The sequence below is a fragment of the Globicephala melas genome, chromosome 6 (assembly GCF_963455315.2).
Source record: "Globicephala melas chromosome 6, mGloMel1.2, whole genome shotgun sequence".
Taxonomy (NCBI): Eukaryota; Metazoa; Chordata; class Mammalia; order Artiodactyla; family Delphinidae; genus Globicephala; species Globicephala melas.
The window spans coordinates 57,038,030-57,064,571 of NC_083319.1; the positions used below are offsets into that span (position 1 = coordinate 57,038,030).

At 40.9% G+C, this 26,542-nt stretch overlaps 1 protein-coding gene across 5 annotated transcripts in view; it reads left to right on the forward strand.

The window, feature by feature from the left end:
- The first annotated feature begins 1,957 nt into the window (after positions 1-1,957).
- The window catches only part of KDM4C (lysine demethylase 4C), a 409,962-nt gene continuing 385,377 nt past the window's right edge, over positions 1,958-26,542 (forward strand). For 4 of the 5 annotated variants that reach the window (XR_009564329.1, XM_030877156.3, XM_060300914.2 and 1 more), the window contains exon 1: positions 2,088-2,210. The gene's annotated coding sequence lies outside the window, so the exon portion shown is untranslated. Of the gene's footprint in view, positions 2,211-26,542 lie in introns of all 5 variants that reach the window. The other variant, XM_030877155.3, reaches the window with a different exon arrangement.

A 26,542-nucleotide genomic window follows, 5' to 3' on the forward strand; every position in this document is an offset into this window, starting at 1 on the left:
TTTTGACATTGTACAGTATCTCCTTTAATGTTCAAAAATGCTCAAAGTCAGCAAAACTGATATGTCACCCTCATTTTTCAGATTAAAAAAACTGAGACTCGATTTACTGTGTTAGACAAACGTTATTTGTGCAGTATTATGTGTCTACAAATTGTGAGTGGACTGGAATTCAGGTTTCCAGACTTTTAGCTTTGGTGTACTAGGTTCCTCGTCTAATACAGCATATGGCTTCCAAGGACCCTGGTGTTTAGTAGTTGACATATTTCCTTTTTTTTTTTCTTTTTGTTTTCTTTTTTTGCGGTATGCGGGCCTCTCACTGTTGTGGACTCTCCCATTGCGGAGCACAGGCTCCGGACGCGCAGGCTCAGCGGCCATGGCTCACGGGCCCAGCCGCTCCGCGGCATGTGGGATCTTCCCGGACCGGGGCACGAACCCGTGTCCCCTGCATCGGCAGGCGGATTCTCAGTAGTTGACATATTTCTTAATCTCAATACTTCGGTTTTCATATCTGTAACAAGGAGGTAATAATCATACCTATTCATTGAATGATTATAAGGATTAATTTCGTTAATGTATGTGAGGCTCTTAAAACAGTGTCAAGTTCACAGTAAGCCCTAAATGAATGCTGTTATACGTTTATTGTTTTAGCATATCCGATTGACTTGTAAGGAGGGTTGGGATCCTCATAGTATACACATTTGGAAAAGTCCCAGTTGAGTTTACATATTAGGTAAGTTCAATCGTGTACCTATGTGGGTAATAATTCTAATTTAATGACTTATGAAATGTGGTGACCCAATAATTCTATTAGCTTTACTTAATCACCCATATTTCATCTGTCCTCGCAATGCTCCTTCCAGGGAGAAAAGACTCCCAGGGTGCGGTAAGTGGACCTGTTTAGATATTAAAAAAAAAACAGAAATCAGTGGATTGTAGTAGAAAACTCAGCATATGAGACAGCCCGAGTGTGCTCAGAAGTGTAAGGTTCTGCCCAATCTTTCTTCGCCGAGAAGACGTTAGAGGAAACGTCACAAAGGACCCAGCTGGGAACTCTACAGGAAGTTAAAAAAATTGTTCAGCTTTGCAAAACACCTGGTGCTCAGCCATCTGTCTTTGGTAGTACAAAGACCTTAGTTAAGTAAGGTCTGTGTGGTTCTTTCTGACACCTTGGAAGACAGAGGTACAGCACAGAAATAACAAGTTGTAGCAAGCTAATTTAAGTACGTCTGAGGGGTCCGGAGGTACCTGCACTTCCTGTTACTACAATTCAGGCCATAGTACTGTCACCCCAAGTTTTTGAGAGACCCCCCCCGTCCGAATTCCTATGGGGGTCGCCTCGGGACTCAAGAGCACACCTGCGCGGTGCGGAACTTGTTCCGCGTAGGTGACTGCAGTACAGGGCAGTTTCACTCCCCTCGGCTAACAGCACAGCTTCTCGCTTGAGTTACTTGTTAAAGGGTTGGCAGGCACACACCCTTCGCTCACTCGGGATCTCCCATTTCGGTCTGGAGGCTCAGGAGCCCCGGCCGTATTACGCTGTCCTTGCTGCCCAGCAGCGAGCAGCGACATCCTAGCCAGGCTCGGCTGGGCATTCCGAGGCCGCACCCAGGGCAACGCCACTCTGACGTTCGCGTTCCGGAGGCCGCCATAGGCCCGCGTCGGAACCCAGGGCGACGTGTGGCGCGTGGACTCCATCAGGTCCAGCCCTGAGGGAACCCGGTAGGCGCTTCCAGGCAAGGTTCTGTGCACCTGTTCCTTCCTTCTGCTCAAGTGTCTTCCCGTTCTGGGCAAAAGGGGACATGTCCGTCTCCAGAAAACACGAAGCGCGGCGGGAGCCTAAGCTAAGAACAGTGCGGAAGATTAAGCCCAAAGCAAGAAGGTGCCTGGCACCTTTAAGCTGTTTGGAAGTTCACGTGACCCACTAAGTGCCGGGCCCCGCGGTCACGTGACGGCGCGCGCGCCCTCGCGCAGGGAGAGCCGGCTGGCGCTGTGCGCGCGCCTTCGCCGCTGTCTCCCTGCCCCTCGACGGGAGGGTGAGGAGCGGCGGAGTCATCGGGCGACTGGGTCCGGGTGCGCGTGCGCAGCGAACAGCTGTCACCCAGTGCGGAACAAGTCTTCCAAATTTCCCGAATCTCCCTGGGCCGGAGGCCACCGTTTGCCTTCTCACCTTCCTCTTCTGGGTCGTGTCCTCTCCCCCGCTTGCGCGCCAGGTAACTGCTTTTCCGGAGTCCGGGGGATGGGGACCGTTGGGGGAGGGGCCCGGGCGGTCTTCCTGGCACTGCCCCGCTCTGCGCGGGGCAGCAGGGGGTGCCGGCGTCCGGCGGAGCGGAGACGCCGGGCCAGAGACGCTAGGTCCGCGGCCGCCGCGACTGTCACGCTGGCGAGAGAGCGGCCGGCCATGGTCTTGGGGTGGGAGGCGGGAGCCAGTGACAGCCCGCTCCGGCCCTCCGGGGGTTCGGTCCCCAGGCTCGCCGTTCTCCCGGGGGCCGGAGTCAGGGTCGGGCTCCTTGGAAGGGGCGCGCGGGTGGTCCGGGGATGCCTACTCCTTACCTTTCCCCTCCCAGCCCGGTCTGCGGTGGACTCCGCGGAGGCCGGGCCTGGTGCGCCCCTCGGGGCCATCTCTTCCCTGGGACTCTCATGACCCGCGGGGTGAGGGTGAGGGCTCCTCTCCAGACTACCCCACCGTAGGTAGCCAACTCCTCTCTCGGGTCCGTCCTTAGCCCCTGTGGCTATCCTATTGGTTTTTCCGGCGTGGGGCCATTTCTTCCTGCAGTGCCTCTAGCCACGATGCGGTGTAGACAGTGGGTGCTTAATAAATATGAGTTGGATCGGGTCGCGTGGAATGCCAGGCATAGGACGTGGCGGGGGGTGGGAATGTGAAGAAAGGAGCCAGGCAGGCTGGGGCTCCGGGCTCGAGCTTGGGGTTTTCCTCGGGGCTCAGCCAATGAAACCAGCAGGGCTCGATTCGGATGCTTTCCGGGTGAACTCGGAGCCAGTCTCCCCTTGAGCTGCAACCACGCACGTCTGCACGGTCTGGTTTTGGTTGTGGGCGAATGCCAGGGAGCGTTTTTGTGTGGTTCCTCCCCCTGGAGAAGAGAGGGCAAACTTTTTTTTTTTTTTTTTAGCAGTTGGTAAATTACCCTGCTGGGTGATTTATCAAGCGCTGCTTCGGAAGTGTAGGTTAAAAGTTGCAGCCGGTCCACTCTTAACCCTTGTGGAAGTTTTTTGGTAGGCTCGGTTCACCTACGTTCGGACCAAACTTTGCCCTATTTCACCCACTTGAATTTGCAGTATTTTTTATTTTTAATCTCGGGAAACTCAGCGTCACTGTTCCTATGGCAACGGTTACTAATATTCTAATTTCGAAGTGTCGTGTTTGAAAATTAGTGGCTTTAAATATTAAAGGTCCATTTTTACTTTGTAGCACTCAGTTCTTTATGATCATTAGTCTAGGTCTCCTACCTTGCGGGTCCCCTCCCAACTCCCAGGCTTTGTTTTGGAATGTGTCACACGGTTCGGGTCTTTTAGGCCCTCTTTCTTCCAATTTAAGGTCTTATGAAAAGTTTGCACATAATCTTTACAGCACCCTACGAACTTGGCAATACAATTTAAATCGGAGACTTGTTTCATTTTATTAACAGACTGTAATCTGTTGCTTTTGTAAAGTTAAAAGCATATTTTAAACATTGCATGTGCACAAATGCTTAAAAGAAGAATCTGTTAACCTTCAGTAAGAATGCAGATTTTAGGAGGCTGAACAGGTACTTAATTTTAAAAAAGCTTCTTAGACTTAAATTTCAATTTAAGGACGAAAATCTGGTATATTGAGTTCTCTTCTAGACATCGTAATCATACAGGGCTAGGTTAGGTCCCGCTGGGGTACAGTCTGAATTCTTTGCTCTTCGCATCGTTTTCTAATTGCCTGTTGATTGCCTTTTCTCCTCTACGAGAATGTTAGAGCTCTGACAGGTTTTGTGTGTGTGTGTGTCTTCTTTGTTCTATTTCCAGCAGTTTACCATAGTGCCCCAGTGCTCAAAATACCCTGTTTCTTAATAACAGCTTTATTGAGATATAATTCACATACCATAAAATCCACCTATTTAAAGTGGATTTTTTTTCATGGTATTTAGTATATGTATAGAATTGTGCAACCATCAGCACAATCAATTTTAGCACATTTTTATCACCTCAAAAAGAAATACTTTCCCATTAGCAGTTACTGTCCATTTCTTCCAAATCCAGTCTTCACCCCAGCCCCAGGCAGGGACTAATCTGCTTTCTGTCTCAGTAGACTTGCCTGTTCTGGACTTTCCATATAAATGTACTTATATAATACTTGGTCTTTTGTGGCTAGAGTTTTTTCACTTAGCATAATATTCAGAGTTCATCCATGTTATATATAGCATATTTCAGTACTTTATTCATTTTTATGGCTGAATAATATTCCACTGTATGGATATATCACATTTTATGTGTTTGTTGGTTGATGGGCGTGTGGGTTGTTTGTACATTTTGACTGTCATGAATGATGCTGCTATGAACATTCATGAACTAGTTTTGTATGCATTTTTTTTTTTTTTAACTCTTGGGTATACACCTAGTAGTGGAATTTCTGGATTAAACATTTTCTCTTGAATGAGTGAATGAGCAGGTAGGGATAATAGTATTGATAGGCCCCTTTGAGAGGCCTATTGACTCTTTCGTGCTTCACTATGAAGACCACTTCTTAGAGGCAGAATTCTCTGTGTGTGGCTTTGTCCTGAGTATAGTGTTGTGTTTTTCTTGTCTGGATGTCATTAAGATCGTCCCTTTCTGTTAGCCCAGTCTTTTTTCATACGTAATACTCATAATGATTATTCCCTTGATATTGATTTATTTGCTGTATGTTTATTAGAGATATGATGATAAAACAGGTACATTCCATGCTGTCATTAAACTCAGTGTCTAATGCAGGTCTTTCAGTCTTTTAAAATTTATATTTTCTTTTTTGTACTATGAATAGTTAATGCTTCTCTCCCTACCTTCATTTCTAATATGAATTTCTTGGGAGTTGTACCATAGTTAAAATCACTACATTTTCTTTATCCTTATCAGTCTAGAAGGCTTTATGGAGCCTAAAATATAAATTTAAAATATCGGATTATTATCTTTTTCTCCCTGCAGCTTCACCCCCCCCCTCGCCTCCCCAAAGATTCCCCTGTGCCCCTACTCTTTACACCCTTTGGGAGAAGATGCTGATCATCTAAGTCCACACTTGTAGGGCCTAATCCTTTTCCCACCTAAGCAATTGGGACATTCCCTTTGAGGAGTCTATCTACCTTGCTTCTCTTTCAGTGGCCTCACCTCATTCTTTCCCTGAGTCCTCTCAACAAGGCTTTGCCCAGCCAGTCTCCTCCCTCTCCCCAGTTGCCTGGCTTGGTGGGGTTCGGTACCCAGCACACATTCTTGTTCTCTCTGCCTAGCAGCCTGTGCTTCTTTGTCTGGTTAATTCCATCTCATCCTTCAGATAGCTCAGCTCAGTTGTCACTTTAGGTTAGTCTTTCCTCAGTCCTATATACTTGCCATAGCAGTGTTCTGTAATCTCATTTATAGACTTAAGTCTAGCTGTGTATCACTCTTTACTTTCCATCCCCATGTATGCACAGAAAAAGCTCCACATGAAACACTGAAAGTGGTTACTTCTGGGCAATGGGAATATGGTTAATTTGTCTCCTTCGTGTTTATGTGCATCTTTGGATTTTTCTCCTATGTATCAGTGTGACCTTTGTGAGCAGGAGAAAAAACCAGTTAAAATCCATGTTTGTTAGAAAATCTGACAACAGGAGACTTTAGAGGAAAAAATGTCATTAGTAATTGCCATTTTTAACCTTTTTTGTTTTGTTTTAATAACCTAGATGAGATTTTACTATAGCTTTTCAACATCAAGCTTTTATTACATTTCTGTTCTTTCTCATATGTAGGGACTTCTAGGGATCAGTGAGGTTGCCTGGGGTGGTCTTCCCTAGAAGCTTGAAATTAAGCCGATTCTTAGGGACCAGAATATAGCATCTATTTGGGTATGAGAACTGAGTTTGTGCTAAATAACTCATTTCCCTTTTTTTCTCTGAGAAATGTCCTTATTTATACATTTGTATGTTTCATACTCGAGTTTTTCCTTGCAGAATTGCTTGTTATTTGCGCCATTTGTTTTATTTTTGCTGTGGTTTATTCTGCCTAGTAGTGGGTACTTGTCTTCAATAGATAACACCTCCTATGTGCCATGCGCTGTGTTAGATGTGGAGCATATTGTGAACACAATAGACAAGTGATTCCTTACTATTTCATAAAAGAGGATTGTTTTGAATGTGACTGTTTAGTTACACCGTTGCTCTTGCTCTGTATTTCCAGATACACAGTGGCTTCAGCTGCTGTGGTATTTATGAATTGCTGTTCCATAGAGACTAAAATTTTTTTTAATTTAATTTTTATTTTATATTGGAGTATAGTTGATTTACAATGTTGTATTAGTTTCAGGTGTACAACAAAGTGACTCAGTTATACATATACCTATTTTTTTTTCAGATTTTTTCCCCATAGAGTTTACTACAGAGTATTCAGTACAGTTCTCTGTGCTCTACAGGAGGTCCCTGTTGATTATCTATTTGATATATATAGTTGTGTGTGCATGTTAATCCCAACCTCTGATTTATCCTAATTTATCCCCCCCCCCACTTTTCCCCTTTGGTAATCATAAGTTTGTTTTTCTAAGGCTGTGAGTCTGTTTCTGTGAGACTTTAAAATTTATTCTAGATTCTTCTGGGTTTGTATTATACATTACTGTGGGTAAATATTTAAGGAGCAGAATAATGTATCATCAAAACCGTTTTGGTGATGACTTCTTTGTTTTATATTTCCATCCAGTTTTAGTTATTAATTTGGCATCTCTACCTGTTAACTATAACAGGCCAAACTGTGATCTTTCCTCTCCACTCTGCTCCTCTGAGTTTTTCTTGTACCTCACTCCATTTCTTTGTTAACTTGGGAAACCTGAGGGTTATCCCAGACGCCTCATGGCTCTTCAGCCCTCGCATTTGTACCATCACCAAACCTGTCACTTCTGCTTCCTAAATATGAATCAAATCAGTCTTCTAGTCTCCACCTGGTACCACCTCTGTATCCCCTTGATATCTCTTCTCTACCCAGTGATCTTTTAAAATGCAAATTGGATCATTCTAATGGCCCTCGGGACATTTAAAAGTCCTGCATTATCTCTTCCTATCCCAAGCTCCCCCACTAAGCCTTATTTATCAATAGATGGGTCTACCTTTCCGTCCAGTGGCTTTTCTTTTTTTTTTAATTAAATAAATTTATTAATTTATTTATGGCTGCATCGGGTCTTTGTTGCTGCATGGGCTTTCTTTAGTTGCAGCGAGCGGGGGCTGCTCTTCACTGTGGTGAGCGGGCTTCTCATTAAGGTGGCTTCCCTTGTTGCGGAGCACCGGCTCTAGGCACGCACACAGGCTCAGTAGTTGTGGCGCATGGGCTTAGTTGCTCCGCGGCATGTGGGATCTTCCCGGACCAGGGCTCAAACCCGTGTCCCCTGCATTGACAGGCGGATTCTTAACCACTACGCCACCGGGGAAGCTGCCCAGTGGCTTTTCATTTCCCCAGACCTTACAGACCCTTGCTGAAAGTGCCATTTTCTGCCAGGCAGATTTTCCTTCCCACTCCCTTCCTTTCCAAGTACATCTTTCTGGTCTCTGCTTGAATGCAGTTTCTCAGACAATCCTGACCTGTCACCCCTACCTTTTCCCCAATCTAAATCAGCTTCCCTAATGATAACTGATCCTAATTTACTAAACTTTTCCTTCCATAACACTTAGCAGTTTATAATCTTATATTTATGTGATTATGTGATAGTTTGTTTCTAAACTGAAAGAATTCTACAATGGCAGGGATCAACTATTATTCATTTACATCACAGCAGCACACTGCTGTCTCACCAGCACTATAGTATAGGTGCTCAGTAAACCTTTGTTATACAAATTAATGACATTTACATATATGAAAAAATTAAGGAAACTAAAAAATTAAAGTCAGGCACACGGTAGGAAGTACCTTTTACCCATCCGGACCACACACACACACTATAAAACTGAAACAAAAATTTCACAAAATAATAGTTTGCCACCTGTTCTGTACTCTGATATTGTCTGTACTCTGATACTGTATAACATAGTATAAAAAATATTGATATAACCCACTAAATCACGTAGGACTGCTGACGGCAGTTTGAATAGCAGAGGTCTAAGGCAATCCATTAGCCCCTTCCCCCCTTTCGAAACACAATTACTATTTTCTTAGTCTTACCTGATGGGAAGTATAAGTATAACTTTAAATACCACCTTCCAACCCCCCTCACACGTTTAAAGAATTAGCTGTTGCCAAAAGCTAGTTATTCTTAGAAGTTCTGGCCTGATCTCAAAGGAGGGTTGCTTAAGGTCAGGTTGAGAAAAATCTAAACCTGACTCGTTTTAGGTCTTCTCTTCCAGGTTTCTCTGGGGCCACTAATAGCACTCTCCCACCCTGCTTCCTTGAGCTCATTACAGGTGTGTTTTAAGGCTGGCTGCTCATCAATTTTATTTTCTCAATTTATTACAAACCAAACAATTCCAGAAATGAAAACAAGGGGATCAAGGCAAACCAGTAAGTATTTGTGAAGGTATGAATTAAGGAGCCTGGCCGGGCATGAGTGTCACGTTCAGCGTATCACTAGAGCTTATCCTTAGGGCTGTGGTTCTCATTTGTTCACTTACCAGAACTCCTGTGAGGAAAAAGCTTGGTGCTGTTTACCCCACCATGAAATATTGATCTCTTATATATTTTGCTAACTAAATTATTAGAAATAACCTAAGTGTCTAGCACAGGGTCTATTTTAAGTGAACTCTATGCTCTGCTATTACTAACTTGGAAGAATATTTAAAAACATTAGGTAATTCCAAACCTTCTTTGTTTAATGAAAAAAAGCAATAAACAAAATTGTATACATTGTATGATCCTAGTTGTGTTTAAACATGTTTATAAATGTGTATGTCTAGAAAAAATACACTGGAATGTTAACTTGGTGGTGGGATTACTGGTAATTTTGATTTCCCTTCATTAAAAAAAAGTTTTTTGAGAATGAACATTATTATATTTATAGTAAGAAAGGCTCAGTTGAAAAAAAAATTTCCTATACATTACCACGTATTTGCAAATAGGAAAAATAACACCTTTCTTAAAGTGGTGGTTAGGGACTTCCCTGGTGGTGCAGTGGTTAAGAATCCGCCTGCCAATGCAGGGGACATGGGTTCGAGCCCTGGTCTGGGAGGATCCCACATACCGCGGAGCAGCTAAAACCGTGTGCCACAGCTGCTGAGCCTGCGCTCTAGAGCCCGCAAGCCACAACTACTGAGCCCGCGCACCACACCTACTGAAGCCCACATGCCACAGAGCCCGTGCTGCACAAGAGAAGCCACAGAAATGAGAAGCCCGCGCAACGCAACGAGGAGTAGCCCTCGCTTGCCACAACTAGAGAAAGCCCGCGCGCAGCAACGAAGACCCAATGGAGCCAAATAAATAAATAAAATTTTAAAAAATATACACTTTAAAATGGTGGTTAGAGGCCAGGTTTCTAGTGACTGTGTTTTGGGAACCTCTGTCCAAGCAGGACTTACATTCTACCTTCATGATATGTAATCTTGCACTGCACAGTGTTCTACGTATCTGCTCCTAGCCTGCATATTTTTCCTTTTCTAAGTTATCAAAGTTTACTAAGCCTTGTTTTTTATCTTTTATTTTGCTGAAATCTCTCCCTGGCATGCTCAAGCATGTTGATAATGAATATTCACTTACGGTTGATCATTTAGAAAGTCCTAATAGCCCTTATTAAACCCTGCAGTCTGGCATGAGTGGAAGGGATGGAGAGGGTTTGGGATGAACTAGGGTGTATACAGGTGATACCTTTCTGTTAAATTTGGAAAATGTCTAGTTATAGTGGGACTTAGAAACCAAATTGAAGGAAACATATAGTAACAGTTTGTAATGTGTAATCATCAGTAAAATTTCCCAAAGCTGTATTTAAAATTATTTAGGCTTTTAACACTCAGGCCTTAGTAGATTAAATTAAATATTTGAAAATATATTTGATAACTGTACAAAATACATATTTTAAGTATTGATTTACTATTTACTAGAGAAGGAATGGGAAAAGTTTGAAATTAGAGATGTCAAAATAAGGACAGTTGGCCAGATAGGACCTTTTGGAGTGTGTGTGTGACAGTGACATCACTTTTGGGGGATTACATATTCTTGTTCTCATTTTCAGCATTGCAGGTTCAGAAATCTGAACTTTTCCCAGTGATTCAGAGTATGTCAGGCATTGGAGGACTAAGGTCCTCAGTGTCACTCCCTAATCAAACTCACAGGAAGAACCAGAACTCAGACCCAAAGCATACATGTTTGTTCCTCAGGGCTCTTTCTAGAAAGTCTGGTCCCTGGGAAAGTACACATTATTTGGTGACAGGCAGGTCCCACAGATGGAGATGGTAGCATTGAGGAGTAATCTGAACTGGGGTATTTTTCACCTGCTGGGCTTCTCTTGACCCTTAGAAGTACTCACTTCTGTTCATTAGGACATTCTTCCTGCAGGTTCGTTTTTCCTGTTGAAGGAGGTTAAAGAAGACACATTTCTTCACTTTGGCTCTTTCTTTATCTCCACCTTTTAACTCTTCTTTTGCACTAGACATTTGTTTAAATTCTAGTGCTGAGGACATCCCTTTGTTTCTCTGATTGAAAATCGGTCTTGTTGCTTTGGTTCTGTTTTGGGAGTCCATCAAATACTCAGCAAGGTCACGGGCATCCCTTTGAGTGGGAGACTGATGGTACTGATGAGGCTTATTTATTTATTTATTTTTGCTGGTAGCTTATCTCATCCATTTTGTTTTTATTTAATTTTCAAAAGGAACCCTCGCCTAAAATTTGGACACTTTACTGAGAACTCTCAGTCTACAACATTCAGGCAGCTTTCATTAGCAGGAAGAATCTAGCCCTGAGATAGGGAAATTCATTTTTCATTCCTTTTTGATAATTTTATTTATTTTTAAAAATTTATTTTATTATTTATGTACATATATGTTAAAGAAGTATTATTTTAAGTAGGCAGTGCAAGGTATACAACAAGGTATAAAACTGAGAAGGTGTAAATGGGTAAAAAGTACATATTCTTACCTTTGGCCATCAGATAGGCATTTCCTCTTATTAGTTAACCATTGTTAAAACTGTTTCTTTTGGGGCTTTCCAGACATAGTCTATATATTCTTTATAAGATATTTTGTACAAGCATATGTGTGTATATGCATATGTATGCATTTTTTACACAAATGGTAGTACCTATACTTACTGCTTTGAATATTTTTTTTTTCATTTAACTGTAACTTGCATGTGACCTTCCCCTCCTCCCCTCAGTTTTATTGAGGTATAAATGACATACAGCATTGTATAAGTTTAAGGTGTACAACATAATGATTTGGCTTACATACATCATGAAATGATTACAACAGTAGGTTTAGTGAGCATCCATCATCTCATATAGATGCAACATTAAAGAAATAGAAAAAAATTTTCCCTGTGATGAGACTCTTAGGGTTTACTCCCTTATCAACTTTCATATGTAACGTACAGCAGTGTTAATTATGTTTATCATGTTGTATGTTATATCCCTAGTATTATAAGTGAAAACTTGTACCTTTTGACTACTTTCATCTAATTTCCCCTTTTCCCACCCCCTTGGATGAGATTTTTAAAATATAAATATAGAGCTTTTTTTTTTTTTTTTTTTTAAGGCTGTACCACATGGCATGTGGGATCTTAGTTCCCTGACCAGGGATCGAACCCATGCCCCCTGCAGTGGAAGCACAGGTTCTTAACCGCTGGGCCACCAGGGAAGTCCCTAGAGCTTCTTTTTTTAAAATGATGACACAGTATTGCATTGTATGTGTATGATAATTTATTTAACCAGTGCAGTATTGAAAGTTATTTTTTTTATTTTTATTGCGGTACGCGGGCCTCTCACCGCTGCGGCCTCTCCCGTTGCGGAGCACAGGCCCCGGACGCGCAGGCCCAGCGGCCATGGCCCACAGGCCCAGCCGCTCCGCGGCATGTGGGATCCTCCCGGACCGGGGCACGAACCCGTGTCCCCCGCATCGGCAGGCGGACTCTCAACCACTGCGCCACCAGGGAAGCCCCCTGAAAGTTATTTTGATTCCTATTACAGCAATCTATTTATGTACCATTACCTCAACATTTTAATTGTTGTAGCTTTATAATATATTTTTAGAGCTTTCCAGGTTATTCTTGTTTATTTTTCCTCATTATATCTAAATATGTCAAGTTATAAAAAACCTATTTATAGTTTTGGAAATAAACTTAATAGAGAAATGTAGAGAAATATCTTTAGAATATTGAGTTTTCCTGCCCCCAAATGTGGTATGCCTTTCCATTTAAGTCTTCTTTTAAGTCCTTATAAAGGATATTTTAAAGATATCTTTACACAGATCTTGTACATTTCTTAAATTTATTCCTTTGTATTTTAAAAATAATTTTCTTTTTTAACTTTGGGACAATCTCAGACTTTTAGAAAAGTTGCATTAATAGTACAAAGAACTTTTATTTCCTTGAAAAATTTGCCTTTATGACCCTATCACTGGTCAATACTTGGGTGTGTGTTTCCTATAAAGACAGTTTCCTGCATAACCACAGTATATACATTAAAATCAAGAAGTTAAATAATATTGATACATTACTGTCATCTAATCTTTAGACCTTTTACGTTTCACCATTTGTTATAGCAATCTTTGTAGCAAAAGTGTCCAGTCCAAATGATGCATTGCATTTTCTTGTTTTCAAGTTTCTTAAGTTAGCATCATTCAGTCTCAAATCGTCCTCAGTCTTTCTTTGATTTTCATTATATTGACACCTTTGAAGATTACAAGGCAGTTATTTTAGAGAATCCCTTCATTTTTGTTTGATGTCTCCTCATGATTATATTCTTGAGGCATCTTTGGCAGGAATATCACAGAGGTGATGCTGTAATTTAATTATATCTTATCAGGTAGCACACAACTTCATTTTGTTCTGTTACTAGTAATGTTCGATTTGATTGCTTGATTAAGACAGAATCTTCTATGCTTCTCTGCTCCAAAGTTATTCTTTTGTTTCAAAAAACTATGTACATATCTTGTTCCTTATCAGGCTTTCAATTTATTCATTTATTTTTGTCAATTTGGATTTATGGTTTCCTGTTTTATTCAGGGAGTTATAATTTGTTAATATTATTTATACTGATGCTTAAATTGTCATAGGTTTGGCCCCTGGGAACCCTTCAGGGTACATTCTCTGTCCTTTTGACATGTCCCATCATTCTCTGAGCACTCCCTTCCTTTCAGGCACAGTGAGAGATTCAGGCTCATCTTGAACGTTCCCTACCTCAAATATTTAGAAGCCAAGATCTAGGTGCTTATTGATATTGGGGTGTTGCTCCCATGCCCTCTCATTGAACAGAGCTAGGGAATATGCGTATGTTCAGATATCCATATATACACACACACTCAATACACATACACAAAGAATTGTATAACACATGTACTACTACTGAACAATTCTTGTATTCCTGGAATAACCTTTTGGTCATGGTTTATTATTTTAATGTGCTTTCGGATTTTGCTTGCTCATTTTTTTTTATAAGTTTATTTATTTATTTTTATTTTTGGCTGTGTTGGGTCTTCATTGCTGTGTGTGGGCTTTCTCTAGTTGCAGCGAGCGGGGGCTACTCTTTGTTGTGGTGCGCGGCCTTCTCATTGCGGTGGCTTCTCTTATTGCAGAGCACAGGCTCTAGGCGCGTGGGCTTCAGTAGTTGTGGCACGTGGCCTCAGTAGTTGTGGCTCACAGGCTCTAGAGTGCAGGCTCGGTAGTTGTGGTGCACTGGCTTAATTGCTCCGTGGTATGTGGGATCTTCCTGGACCAGGGCTCGAACTCCTGTCCCCTGCATTGGCAGGCAGATTCGTAACTACTTTGCCACCAGGGAAGTCCCACTTGCTCATTTTTAAAAGCATTGTCATCAGTACTCTTAAAATTGTTTTGCAGTTTTCTTGGGCCAATTGTCAAGTTTTGTTACCCATTTTAGCCTTGCTTCTTAAGGATTTTAAAGCTTATTATTCTTTTTTCTTGTGTTCAGGAGCAGCTTAAGTAACATTGGGTTATGTTTCTTAATTGAGCATAATTCTGTGCAACCATCTGGGCTGGTGCTGTAGATTTATTCTTAATTTAGTGGGCTTTGGTTTGTTTGTTTTTGTGGTAGCAGGAGAGTTGAGCAAAGAGGTCAGTTATATTTAGGGTTTGGGTCTGAACCAAACAAATGCAAGTCTTTTTTTTTTTTTTCTTTTCTTTAAAAGGTTCATTTTAATAAGATAGTGGTATTTAAAGAGTTGTCAGTCAGCATAGTTCTCAGTATCACACTGTGGAGGGAGTTTATGCAGAGGGACTGGGCCTCCCTCCATAAGACCAGGAAAATGGAGACATTTGTTTTGCTATTAACAACAAAGAAAAATTATGAGTCAAACAAACCAAATGCAGGCCAGGTAGAGTTCATTTCTGTGAACACTAATGAAGGTTTGGCCTTATATTTTAATATATTAAACCATATTTTATAATCAGTAAGAAGCATTGGGTAACAGATTATGATTTTTCCTTTGTATCATGATTGTATTTGTGTTTATTATAATTTAGTTTAATATTTGTGAACCTGAGGAAAATTAAACTCATCTAGTAGACACTGAAAATATTTTTAGATGCGTTCGCATGTCAAGTATAGCGGACACTGCGTATGGCTTATGCGATTGTGGATTGTTAGGAATATAATTTCCAAGTTTGCATATGAAATTGCACTTAAATATGTTCTCAAAGTGGTTCAAAATTTGGCTGTCGTTTTAATATTTTAAACTAAGAACCTAAGAGTAACTTACACGGCCTCTGGTGAGTTTTCTCATGGGTCTAAATGGTTTCGGTAATCTCAGATGTAAAAGTTACGCGGACTTCACTGTAGGGTTGGCGGCGACGCGTAGACCCTGGGCGTCTACGCGGCTCCGGGATCCAGCTGGTGTGTGGGCGGCGCAGTGCTGGTTGACTAGCCCGCCTGCAGAGGGCGCCGCAGGCCGGTGGTAGCCAAGAAGCCGCAGCAGGTGCTGTGGGTCCACGGCAGCTCTCGCACTTCCGCTGAAGTGGCTCTTCCTCCCAAAGCACTCTGAGCGATACAGTCCAAGCCCAGCAAGCTTTTAGTCAGAACTCACAATCAGGTGAAATACAAGTTTTCGAAACTGTTGAAATCGCCTTCTTTGTTGTGTGTGTCCTTGTCACACTGCTGCATAATAATAGAAAGTGCATCAAGTTTCTAAATTCTTCTTGGTCATAGGAGAACAATCCTTTTTTTCTGTTCAAGCAGAAATATTAGTTGGCATTCATTGCATAATTTTCGGGGTCTGTCCGGATCCAAATTTTAATGTAATTTTCCTAAAAATTGGAATTAACAGAGAGTTAAGGTTTTTTTTCCTTAATTCACATTTATTGAAAATTGATCAGAATTTCCCTTTTTAGCCCTTTTCATGACAGACACAAATCTATCATAATCAGAAGGTTGTTTCCATGTTTTAAAAATGATTTTTATTCTTATAAATTTTAAAACATTTTTTTCCAAGTTTAAATGTTTTATTGATATGCAGATTAGAGATTACTTTTGGCTTCAAGTTAAAAATAGTAGGTTTGAAAGTAGAGTCCAACAGTAAAGAAAACATTGGTCATTTTAAATTAGTATTTTCTAAATTCTTAAAAAGAAGATTTAATGACACAGTGATGCTTTCTCTGTCTTGTGATCACTGTTTATCAGGTACCTTTCCACTGAAAATTTAATTTTTTACTTTCTTCCAAAAGAGAATTTAGCAGTATGTCTACATTTATATTTACTGATTTTTTTTCTTTTCTTTGTCTTCTCTGTACCTTTGACAAATTGAATCATAAGGTCTGTCATGACACTTTCCTGCATTGCAATGTAAGAAATCACTTGCTTTTATGAAACACTGCAAACTATTTCCTAGATAAAGAGATTTCTTATTTTGAATTACTGCTGTTTGTAAACTTTCTTTCCCCTTGCCATTATGATACATTTATGTGACAAGATTTCTTACCAGATTAAAGGGTATTAGTAGGATGCATAGTTCTCATAGCTAGAAAAGAATTTTATTCTAGTGTGCAAATGATTTTTTTTTTAAATATTTCTCTAGGCTGGGCTGTGTCTTAGTTGCGGCACACAGAATCTTTAGTTGCAGCATGCGGACTCTTAGTTGTGGCATGCGTGCGGGATCTAGTTCCCTGACCAGGGGTCCAGCCCACTGGACCACCAGGGAAGTTTCTCTAGTGTGCAAATGAATTTCTACACAGATTACCTTTTTTTTTTTTTTTTCTGTACGCGGGCCTCTCACTGTTGTGGCCTCTCCCGTTGCGGAGCACAGGCTCCAGACGCACAGGGTCAGCGGCCATGGCTCACGGGCCCAGCCGCTCCGCGGCATGTGGGATCTTCCCGGACCGGGGCACGAACCCGTGTCCCCTAGCATCGACAGGCGGACTCTCAACCACTGCACCACCAGGGAAGCCCCAGATTACCTTTTGATGCTAAAATTATTGTTGATGTTATAGTTGATGATTTTAAGTTCTTCCACCAAAGGAGCCACACTTGATTGTTCATTTAATCTATACATTTATAGGTATTTATAGTTGTGTTATTGTTTGTGTAACAGAGTAAGCTAAGGGAAGGAGAACTAAGCAAATTAATTCCTTTTTAAGGGCTTGAATACAAATACATAACCCAGCCCTAGGCTTTTTCAATTAAAATAATGCCACAGTATATAATTAAAAAAACAGTTTCAAGCCCTATGTTGGGGTGTTCATTGGGCTTGCAGGTCTGTCTTGCTTTGGTACCTTTAATATAAAAAAATATGGTGTCACCAAAAATAAAAACTAGGAGTGATTATTTGCTTATTACTGGTAGAGTTTTTATATTAAAGAATAGTTTCAGCAAAGAAGTAAAAAAAATTCTTGGTATTAATTTAAAGTATATTTAAAATTTCCAGGTATTTTCAGGAATTCACTACTTATATTGATTCATCGTTTAAAAAAGATTTTATGTAATACTTGAGGCATGTGAAAGACGTGGTGTACAGTACTATGAATTCATCGAGATATAACACTTTGTTAGAGACTGTCATACAGAGTGAAGTAAGTCAGAAAGAGAAAAACAAATACCGTATGCTAACACACATATATGGAATCTAAAAAAAAAAAAAAAGATCATGAAGAAACCTAGGGGCAAGATGGGAATAAAGATGCAGACCTACTAGAGAATGGACTTGAGGATACGAGGAGGGGGAAGGGTGAGCTGGGACAAAGTGAGAGAGTGGCATGGACATATATGCACTACCAAACGTAAAATAGATAGCTAGTGGGAAGCAGCCACATAGCACAGGGAGGTCAGCTCGGTGCTTTGTGACCACCTAGAGGGGTGGGATAGGGAGGGGGGGAGGGAGGGAGACGCAAGAGGGAAGAGATATGGGGATATATGTATATGTATAACTGATTCAGTTTGTTATAAAGCAGAAACTAACACACCATTGTAAAGCAATTATACTCCAATAAAGATGTTAAAAAAAAAAACTTTGTGATGCTCTTCTATCTCAACTACCTTTGCTTAGCAGCCTTGTCCTGATTTTCTTTTATTGCTTTTTTTTTTTTTTCTGAGCCATGTGGCTTATGGGATTTTAGTTCCCTGGCCAGGGATCGAACCCAGGCCCTTGACAGTGAGAACGCAGAGTCCTAACCACTGGATGGCCAGAGAATTCCCAACCTTGTCCTTATTTTTATGTTCAGTATTCCTTTGCTTAAAAAAAAAAAAAGATGTATCTTTTATGCATTTATCCTTAAAAAACAAATTAAACTTTATTTTCTAGGTTTGTAAATGGACACGTACTTTGACTAGTCCAAGACTTAACTTTCTGAGGTTCATCGTATTGTTGGGAGTAGCTTTGGTTTGTTAATTTTCACTGCTGTATAATATTCCATTGGGTGAATATACTCTGATTTATTTATTGATTCTTCTGTAGATAGACATTGGAGTTGCTTTCTGAATGTCAGTAGAGCAGGATTGTATGTATGTATGTATGTATGTATTCACCTGGCTGGCTGGCTGGCTGTGCTGGGTTTTCACTGCGGCACATGAGATCTTCGTTTTGGCATGCGGGATATTTTAGTTGTGGCATGCAACTCTTAGTTGTGGCATGTGGGATCTAGTTCCCTGACCAGGGGTCAGACCTGGGCCCCCTGAATTGGGAGTGTGGAGTCTTAGCCACTGGGCCACCAGGGAAGTCCCTAGAGCAAGGTTTTTAACTTCTGCACTATTGACATTTAGGGCTGGATAATTATTTTGTTGTAGGTGCTTTTCCTATGCATTGTAGGGCTGTTAAGCAGCATCCCTGGCCTCTCCCTCACTAGGTGTCACTAGCACTCCTCCAGTTGTGACAAACAAAGAGGACTGCAGTGGTTCCACACAATGCCAGTTTTCCAAACAGGATAAAAATCCCTCCCCTCACCTTCTGGTAGAACCATTGTTGCCTTTGACCCATGTACAGTTTTAAATTATCTTAAAAGTTTCATACGTATGGGGATTTAAAATTTATCTTTTAACTTATAATTTTACAATTCCTCTGTTTTAGTAAATATATATCCCACATAAATACAAGCTCTTATTATTGGGTTCCTCAATAATTTTTAAAAGTATAAAGGAGACCTGAGATCAATAAGTTTGAGAACATCGCTCTGTGCTTCCAATTCCCCATTTACAGAATAAGGTTAATAATACTACTTAACTCGTAGGGCTGGGCTCTTGGGAGGATTAAATGAGTTAATTTTCCTATATTAGCACTGTTATTATGTGCTCCCTATCCCCCATAGAAGGATAGCTCACCCTTTTTTGATCCCATTTACTTAAGACCCACTTCAAACTCACGTCTTCTTTATGCCTTCCCCCACAGTGGCCATCTGTGGTCTTGCCTTTTCCCCAGGAACTCCTGTAGCATTTATGTTTGTACCTTGAGTTTGACTCTGAAGTACATACTGCATGTATTGGTCAGTTTTGCTAGGATTCCTCATTCTTCTGGATTTTTGCTATCTGACAAAGGGGAAGGAATTTCTGGTCAGTTGGCCGATCTTTTTTTTTTTTTTTTGCGGTACGTGGGCCTCTCACTGTGTGGCCTCTCCCGTTGTGGAGCACGGGCTCCGGACGCGCAGGCTCAGCGGCCATGGCTCACGGGCCCAGCCGCTCCGCGGCATGTGGGATCTTCCCAGACCGGGGCACGAACCCGTGCCCCCTGCATCGGCAGGCGGACTCTCAACCACTGTGCCACCAGGGAAGCCCAGTTGGCCAATCTTTATTAATGTTGTTTTCCATGTGATTTTGGTTGAGTTAGGCAGTTATCCTGGGAGGAATTCTTTTTACTTTTGGCTTCTGCATCTAGAGCCAGATGGAAGTACATTTCAAGCACCTGAGCCTCCCTTTCCACCTACTTGCCCATTTAGTTATCCACAACAAAATTTGAAAATATCTTTTCAAAGCTGTGTGACCTTGAATGAGTTTGTTAACCTCTTGATGTTAAGTTCTTGAATGTTAGCTGCCTCTGCTGTTAGTAATGCAGAGTCTTCTGCTTCTGCTTGGTCACATATTTGCGGATTGATGGGAGGAATCTTAGGATGACTTTGTGGTCTGCCTCCATTAACTTTTCTATAGTGGGCATGCCTCTTTCAATAGTCAGTGCTTGTGTTCAGCATTTTTGAGATTGCTCTCATATCTTTACCTAGCTAAGATAAAGTTTTTTCTTTCCACCTTATTGCCTCCAGTTCCTTGAAGTTAAATAATTTTAGCAGGCAAATTCTTTGATTAATCTCATTTAGCTATAGAAAGAGAGGGTTGTCATTTGAATGAATGAATGATTTAGGAGGGATAGTTAGAAAGGTCTGAAAATCTGTGTGCTTTAGAGGAAAATAATGGGATTACTTATCTTAAATGTCAAGCTGAAGAATTGGAAATTAAAGTGGTTTGCCAATGTCATTTCAGATTCCACTTGAATGGCTTCCAATTGGAAGCCATTTTTACTAAGAGAATGGTTTGTTGAGAATGTTACCTTTGGAAGTTTCATCTATCTAGGTAGAGGTTGGGGGTCTATAGAGTTAAAAACTCGGAAACTAGGAAGGTAAATAAGAACTTCAACTTGAGTAAGTTACTCCATTTTTATTAATGTAAATAAGCAATTTCTTTCATCCCTCCACCCTCTCTTCTTTTCCCTCTCTCACATGTAATGCTGGGCTCATGAAGGATCTTAGAGATCATTTAGTTTATTGGTTCCCAGATTTGAAAAAATAAGCTGGACTGACATAGGCTTGTCAACTTTTAATTTTCTAAAGTAAAAATTATAAAAGAAAACTTACTATAACTTACTGTTCAAAAAAGCACCAACAAAGCAGAAAGAGCATTCTTCAAGAAGTGTAACTTTATGAAAAATCAGAACACTTTCATTCCTGTTTTTTAGTGAACTGACGGAACCACTGCCCACTAGTGTTTAGGAACACTGAGCTTGTTTAATTTCCTAAGTTTAAAGGTTACCAAGACTAAACATTAACAAAGATGACGTGCTTATACCTCTGGGTATAGATGGAACCACGGCTCAGACCACTTCTGTGGCCATGATCTAGTCCAGTGGTTCTTAACTATTTTTGGGGTCCTATGTGATACATTTTTGAGAGTGATGGGAGCTATAGATCCTCATCTTGGAAAAAAAAATTGGACAAGAACAGTGTTAGGACTGAAAAGAATACCAAACTATAGGTGAGACCATGAAAAACTTATGCTAATACATTCGAATGGACAGTTTTCCAGAAAAATATAAATGCTGAAATGTATTCAAGTTGTAGAAATATACCATCTGAGAGTTTTTATTCTGTAGTTATATGTCTTACCACAAAGAATACCAGGTTCAGATGGTATTGCAAGCTAGTTCTACAAAGTATTCAAATTATACCTAATTTCAACCCTCACAAACTCAAAATTTCCCTCTTTTCAGGAACACTTCCCAACTCATTTTTTCAGGCTAGCATGTCTTCTTTTTTTTTTTTTTTTTTTTTTGGCTGCGTTGGGTCTTGCTTGCTGCACGCAGGCTTTGTCTAGTTGCGGTGAGCTGGGGCTGCTCTTCATTGCGGTGCGCAGGCTTCTCATTGTGGTGGCTTCCAGGCACGGAGCACAGGCTCTAGGTGCGCGGGCTTCAGTAGTTGCAGCATGTGGGCTCAGTAGTTGTGGCGCATGGACTTAGTTGCTCCAAGGCCTGTGGGATCTTCCCGGACCAGGGATCGAACCCCTGCATTGGCAGGCAGATTCTTAACCACTGTGCCACCAGGGAAGTCCCAGGTTAGCAAGTCTTAATACCAGCACCAGATGAGGACAATATGAATAAGGAAAATTACTAGCCTCACTTATGAAGATAGGATAGGAAACCTTAAATGAAATATTAACACAAATAATTCCACAGTGTGCAACTCTGACAATACATTATCATCAGATTGGGTGCATTCCAGAAATATAGGTTGGTTCAACATTTAAATTATATTTAATCTCAGTAGTAAAGGAGAAAACCCATCCTAATAGATATAGAAAAAGCATTTGATAAAATTCTTTTAAAAGCAAACCAACCCCGCCCCCCCCAATAAAACAAAAAACCTGGAGAAAGGGATAGAACAGAACTTTTCTAACCTTTTAAAGGGAACCTATACATAGTAAACATTATTCTGAAGAGTAAAGATTAAAAGCATTCCCTTTATAATAAGACATTCTACTGTCACTCCTCTTTAGCACTAGGATGCCCTAGCCAGGTCAGTAAGATTAGAAAGAGAAATAAAATGAATGAGTATTGTTAAGGAAACAACAAAAAAATTACTATTCTCAGATGATTTTCACATGATCAATATAGAATCATTAAATAATCTATAGACAAATTTTTGGAAACGAGATTATTAGCAAGGTAGCTGGATATGAGATCATTTAAAAGTTAATGACATTTTTATGGGGCTTCCCTCATGGCACAGTGGTTAAGAATCCGCCTGCCAATGCAGGGGACATGGGTTCGATCGCTGGTCCGGGAAGATCCCACATGCCGTAGAGCAGCTAAGCCCGAGCGACAACTACTGAGCCTGCACTTTTGAGCCCAGGAGCCACAACTACTGAAGCCCGCGTGCCTAGAGCCCATGCTCCACAACAAGAGAAGCCACCGCAATGAGAAGCCCGCACGCAGCAACGAAGACCCAACGCAGACAAAAAAAAAAAAAAAAAGTTAATGACATTTTAATATACCAGCAACAAAAGAAAAAAATACACTGAAATAAGAAATGTTGTATTTAAAACAATTAAATATTCTGTTTAAATGTTTGTGTTTAAATGTAAAAGTGACTGTATTCTTCAAAAATGACAATGTCATTGAAGACAAAAATAGATTCTGGAAATATACCAGTTTTAAGAATACTAAAGAGAAATGACAGCTACATGCAATATCTAATCCTAGACTGAATTCCCTACTGGAGCGAAAAAAAATGCTATAAGGGATATTATTGGGTCACTTGACAAAATTGGAACACAGAAATTAGATATCAGTATTGTCTCTATGTTAAACTTATTGGAGTTGAAAACTCTTGTGTCTGTGTGTAAGAGAAGACCTCTATTCTTAGGAAACACACACTAAAGTTTTTAGGGTTAAGGGCCACGATATATGCAACTTACTCAAATGGCTCAGAAAAATTACATGTATGTGTGAGTATGTGGAGAGAAAGAGAACACAAATTGATAAAGCAAATAGGGTAAAATACTAATTTGATGAATCTGGGTTAAGTGTAAGAGGGCTTTTTTTGTTTTTTATTTTTCTATTCCTGAAGTTTTTCTGTAAATTTCAAATTATTTCTAAAGCAAAAGTTAAAGAAATACTATTTACAATAGCATAAGAGTAAACCCACAGAGCTTTGTGTTTTTCTTTAACTCAAGTTAAGTTCCCTTATTGATTTGATTTTCCCCTAAATCAGGGATGGAGGGCTTGGCACTATGGAACAGACAAGGGAAATAGCTCTGTTTAGCCATAAGGAAATATTTTGACAAATGTTGACATTGCATTATTTTTATGCCTGTATTATAAAGGCATAGAGTAGTTTTTCCAAAAGTTCTTGAGTAGTTTTTATTTTAAAGATGTAAATCAGAAAGATACATCTATTATTTTATTTCTACTTAAAACATAAATATACATTCATTTGCTTATGTTTTGTTGCAGGATAAAGCCTTTTCTTTGAGTAAAGGTTAGAGTCTTGCATTTCCTCTTTTGCATAAGCAATACGCTCCCAATATAGCATGTACCACTCAGTTTCTGTTTTTTTAAAGTGAGAGTTTAGACACTTGAAATAATATGAGCCAGAATCCTTCTAGATTTTACAAATCCCTTTACCCCCTAACCTTTTACTACTGTAGCTCCTACACTTCATTTGGCATCCCCCCCTTTTTTTTTAAGTCATCTTATCTATACTGGATTTTTCCAAAATACTTAAATTTTGTAGAAACAATAACATTTTTGTATTCACACTTCATCTACTTAAATAATATTTAATCACATCACATAATGGCACAGTTTGCATAAACTGGATTGGAAATAAGCACTGTTGATTGCTAAGCATGCATTTCAGCTGATACTTAGACACAATAGGTATAGCCTACTAGCCTCGCCTATGTTGTGGGCAGCAGTGACGTTTTTCACAGACATTGCATTAGTATTTGGTGAATTGATTAAGCAAAAGGCTATTGATAGCTTCTACTATGCTAGACCAGTAAGAGAAAGTAGCTGTAGTGGCTGGCTAGTTTGTTAAATGGCTCAGTTAGTAATTTTACTCAATTACTACAAAATGAATTTTGAGTAATTTGGCTTAATTTCATTAAGATACACAAGGAACTGATTATTTGTATACCAGGTTTGTTTTCTACTCACCGCTATTAGTTTATATTTGATAATTCTATCAGTCATGATTCGATTACAGACAGTGGACACGTCCCTGGTTAACTTAACCAGAAAGAGATTTCATATTGGAGTTGTTGAAGGTTGGAGAACAGGTTCTTGGCTGGGACCCCAGGGACGTATCTCCTGGGATATCTCCCAAAACACCATTGCTGGTGGGCCTGCCTTGGGAATTGCCATTTCTGCCACAAATAGAAAACTGAAGAATCAGGGTACGGGATCATAGCACCTTGGCTGAGATCTGGGGAGCAGGAAGTTGCTGCTGCATTTGTTTGTTCCATGGACTAACTATCTAAGTTGTGATCCAGGGGTCAGGAATCATGCCAGAACTGTTAAAGATCCAGACTACCTATGCTAGATCTGTTCCAACACAAAGGATGCCTTGTGGGTTTCCACCTCTTTCCCCACTCTGCCCAGTTCTGAATTCAACTGTCTTCCTATTGGAAGAATTTAAATCATATCTGGAGTGCCTTTTGCAATGTAGATTTCAAGTCTCCAGACCCTGCAGTCTCTCTTTTTTTTAAATAAATTTATTTATTTTATTTATTTATTTTTGGCTGTGTTGGGGCTTTGTTGCTGCTCACGGGCTTTCTCTAATTGCAGCGAGCAGGGGCTACTCTTTGTTGTGGTGTGTGGGCTTCTCATTGTGGTGGCTTCTCTTGTTGCGGAGCACAGGCTCTAGGCACGCGGGCTTCAGTAGTTGCAGCACACTGGCCCAGTAGTTGTGGCACACGGGCTTAGTTGCTCCCCGGCCTGTGGGATCTTCCCAGACCAGGGCTCGAACCCGTGTCCCCTGCATTGGCAGGCGGATTCTCAACCACTGCGCCACCAGGGAAGACCCAGACCCTGCAGTCTCTTGAAGATGCAGACTCTTCAGGCATTTACCTTATGACTTACATTATGCCTGGGTGGCTCAGGCTTGGTTTCTTCCCTTTCAGTTTTCCCCTCTCAAATCAATCTCTCTCTCTCTTTCTCCCCACCCACCTCCCCCTCTCTCTGCTCATCTCCTTTCTGTTAATGCCCAAGGAAGATAGTGGCTGCCACAGCCCCTCATGGCTTCCTCTGTTCCCCACTTGTGAGTTCCTGGGGGAGTGATTGAGCTAGCTCAGGTCAGTTGTAGTCTGCAGGATTGGCTGCCTGGCTCACTGCTGTAGGTGGGAGAAATTCTTGAGGGGAAGAGAGGAGAATGGCTTCCATGGGCTGGGGAGGGGGTAGGTAGGGGCTTTTTCTGAGTGATCTAATTAAAAGGGCTTAGGTACAGTCAGTTCTCATTATTTGTGGTAGTTATGTTCTATAAAGTCACTGTGAATACTGAACCGTTGCTCCTAGGGGAAATATAGGTTAGATTCCTATGTGTCTTTGATCACAGTGCTTGTCAACGCTTGTCAAGGTGATATATTGATCTTGTGTTATGTGTGCTTCTGTTGAAAGACACCTTATTTAATATGTAATTATTCATTAACAGTGAACTAGGGCTTCCCTGGTGGCACAGTGGTTAAGAATCCACCTGCCAATATAGGGGACATGCGTTCGAGCCCTGGTCCAGGAAGATTCCACATGCAACTAAGCAACTAAGCCCGTGTGTCACAACTACTAAGCCTGCACTCTAGAGCCCGGGAGCCACAACTACTGAGCCCACGTGCCACAACTACTGAAGCCCACATGCCTAGAGCCTGTGCTCCGCAACAAGAGAAGCCACCGCAATGAGAAACCGTGCACCAAAATGAAGACCCAACACAGCCAAAAATAAATAAATAAAATAAATAAATTTATAAAAAAACAAAAAAAAGAAACAATGAACTCATGCCAACAATGTAACTGATAACTGAATGAAGCTATGTAACATGTATTTTCATCAGAAAGCATATCATAGCTTTCTTGCATTTAGGAACTTGTGCTTGGGGGCTCGTTTAAGCAGCTAAATCACCGAAAAGAAGCACAAAAAATGTGAAAAACACTGACAATAAATAGACTGCAAAAAGGATACTTGTTGGGCTTCCCTGGTGGCGCAGTGGTTGAGAGTCCGCCTGCCGATGCAGGGGACGCGGGTTCGTGCCCTGGTCCGGGGGGATCCCGCGTGCCGCGGAGCGGCTGGGCCCGTGAGCCATGGCCGCTGAGCCTGCGTGGCCGGAGGCTGTGCTCCACGACGGGAGAGACCACAGCAGTAAGAGGCCTGCGTATCGCAAAAAAAAAAAAAAAAAAAAAAAGATACTTGTTTACAGTATGAGGGCTGAAACAAGAAGGCAAATCATTGTCTTGTTTGACCTCAGCTGGATGAACATGCATGTAGAGTGATTCACATATTTCACCACTCCATGTGTGTTTGTGAATAACCGTAC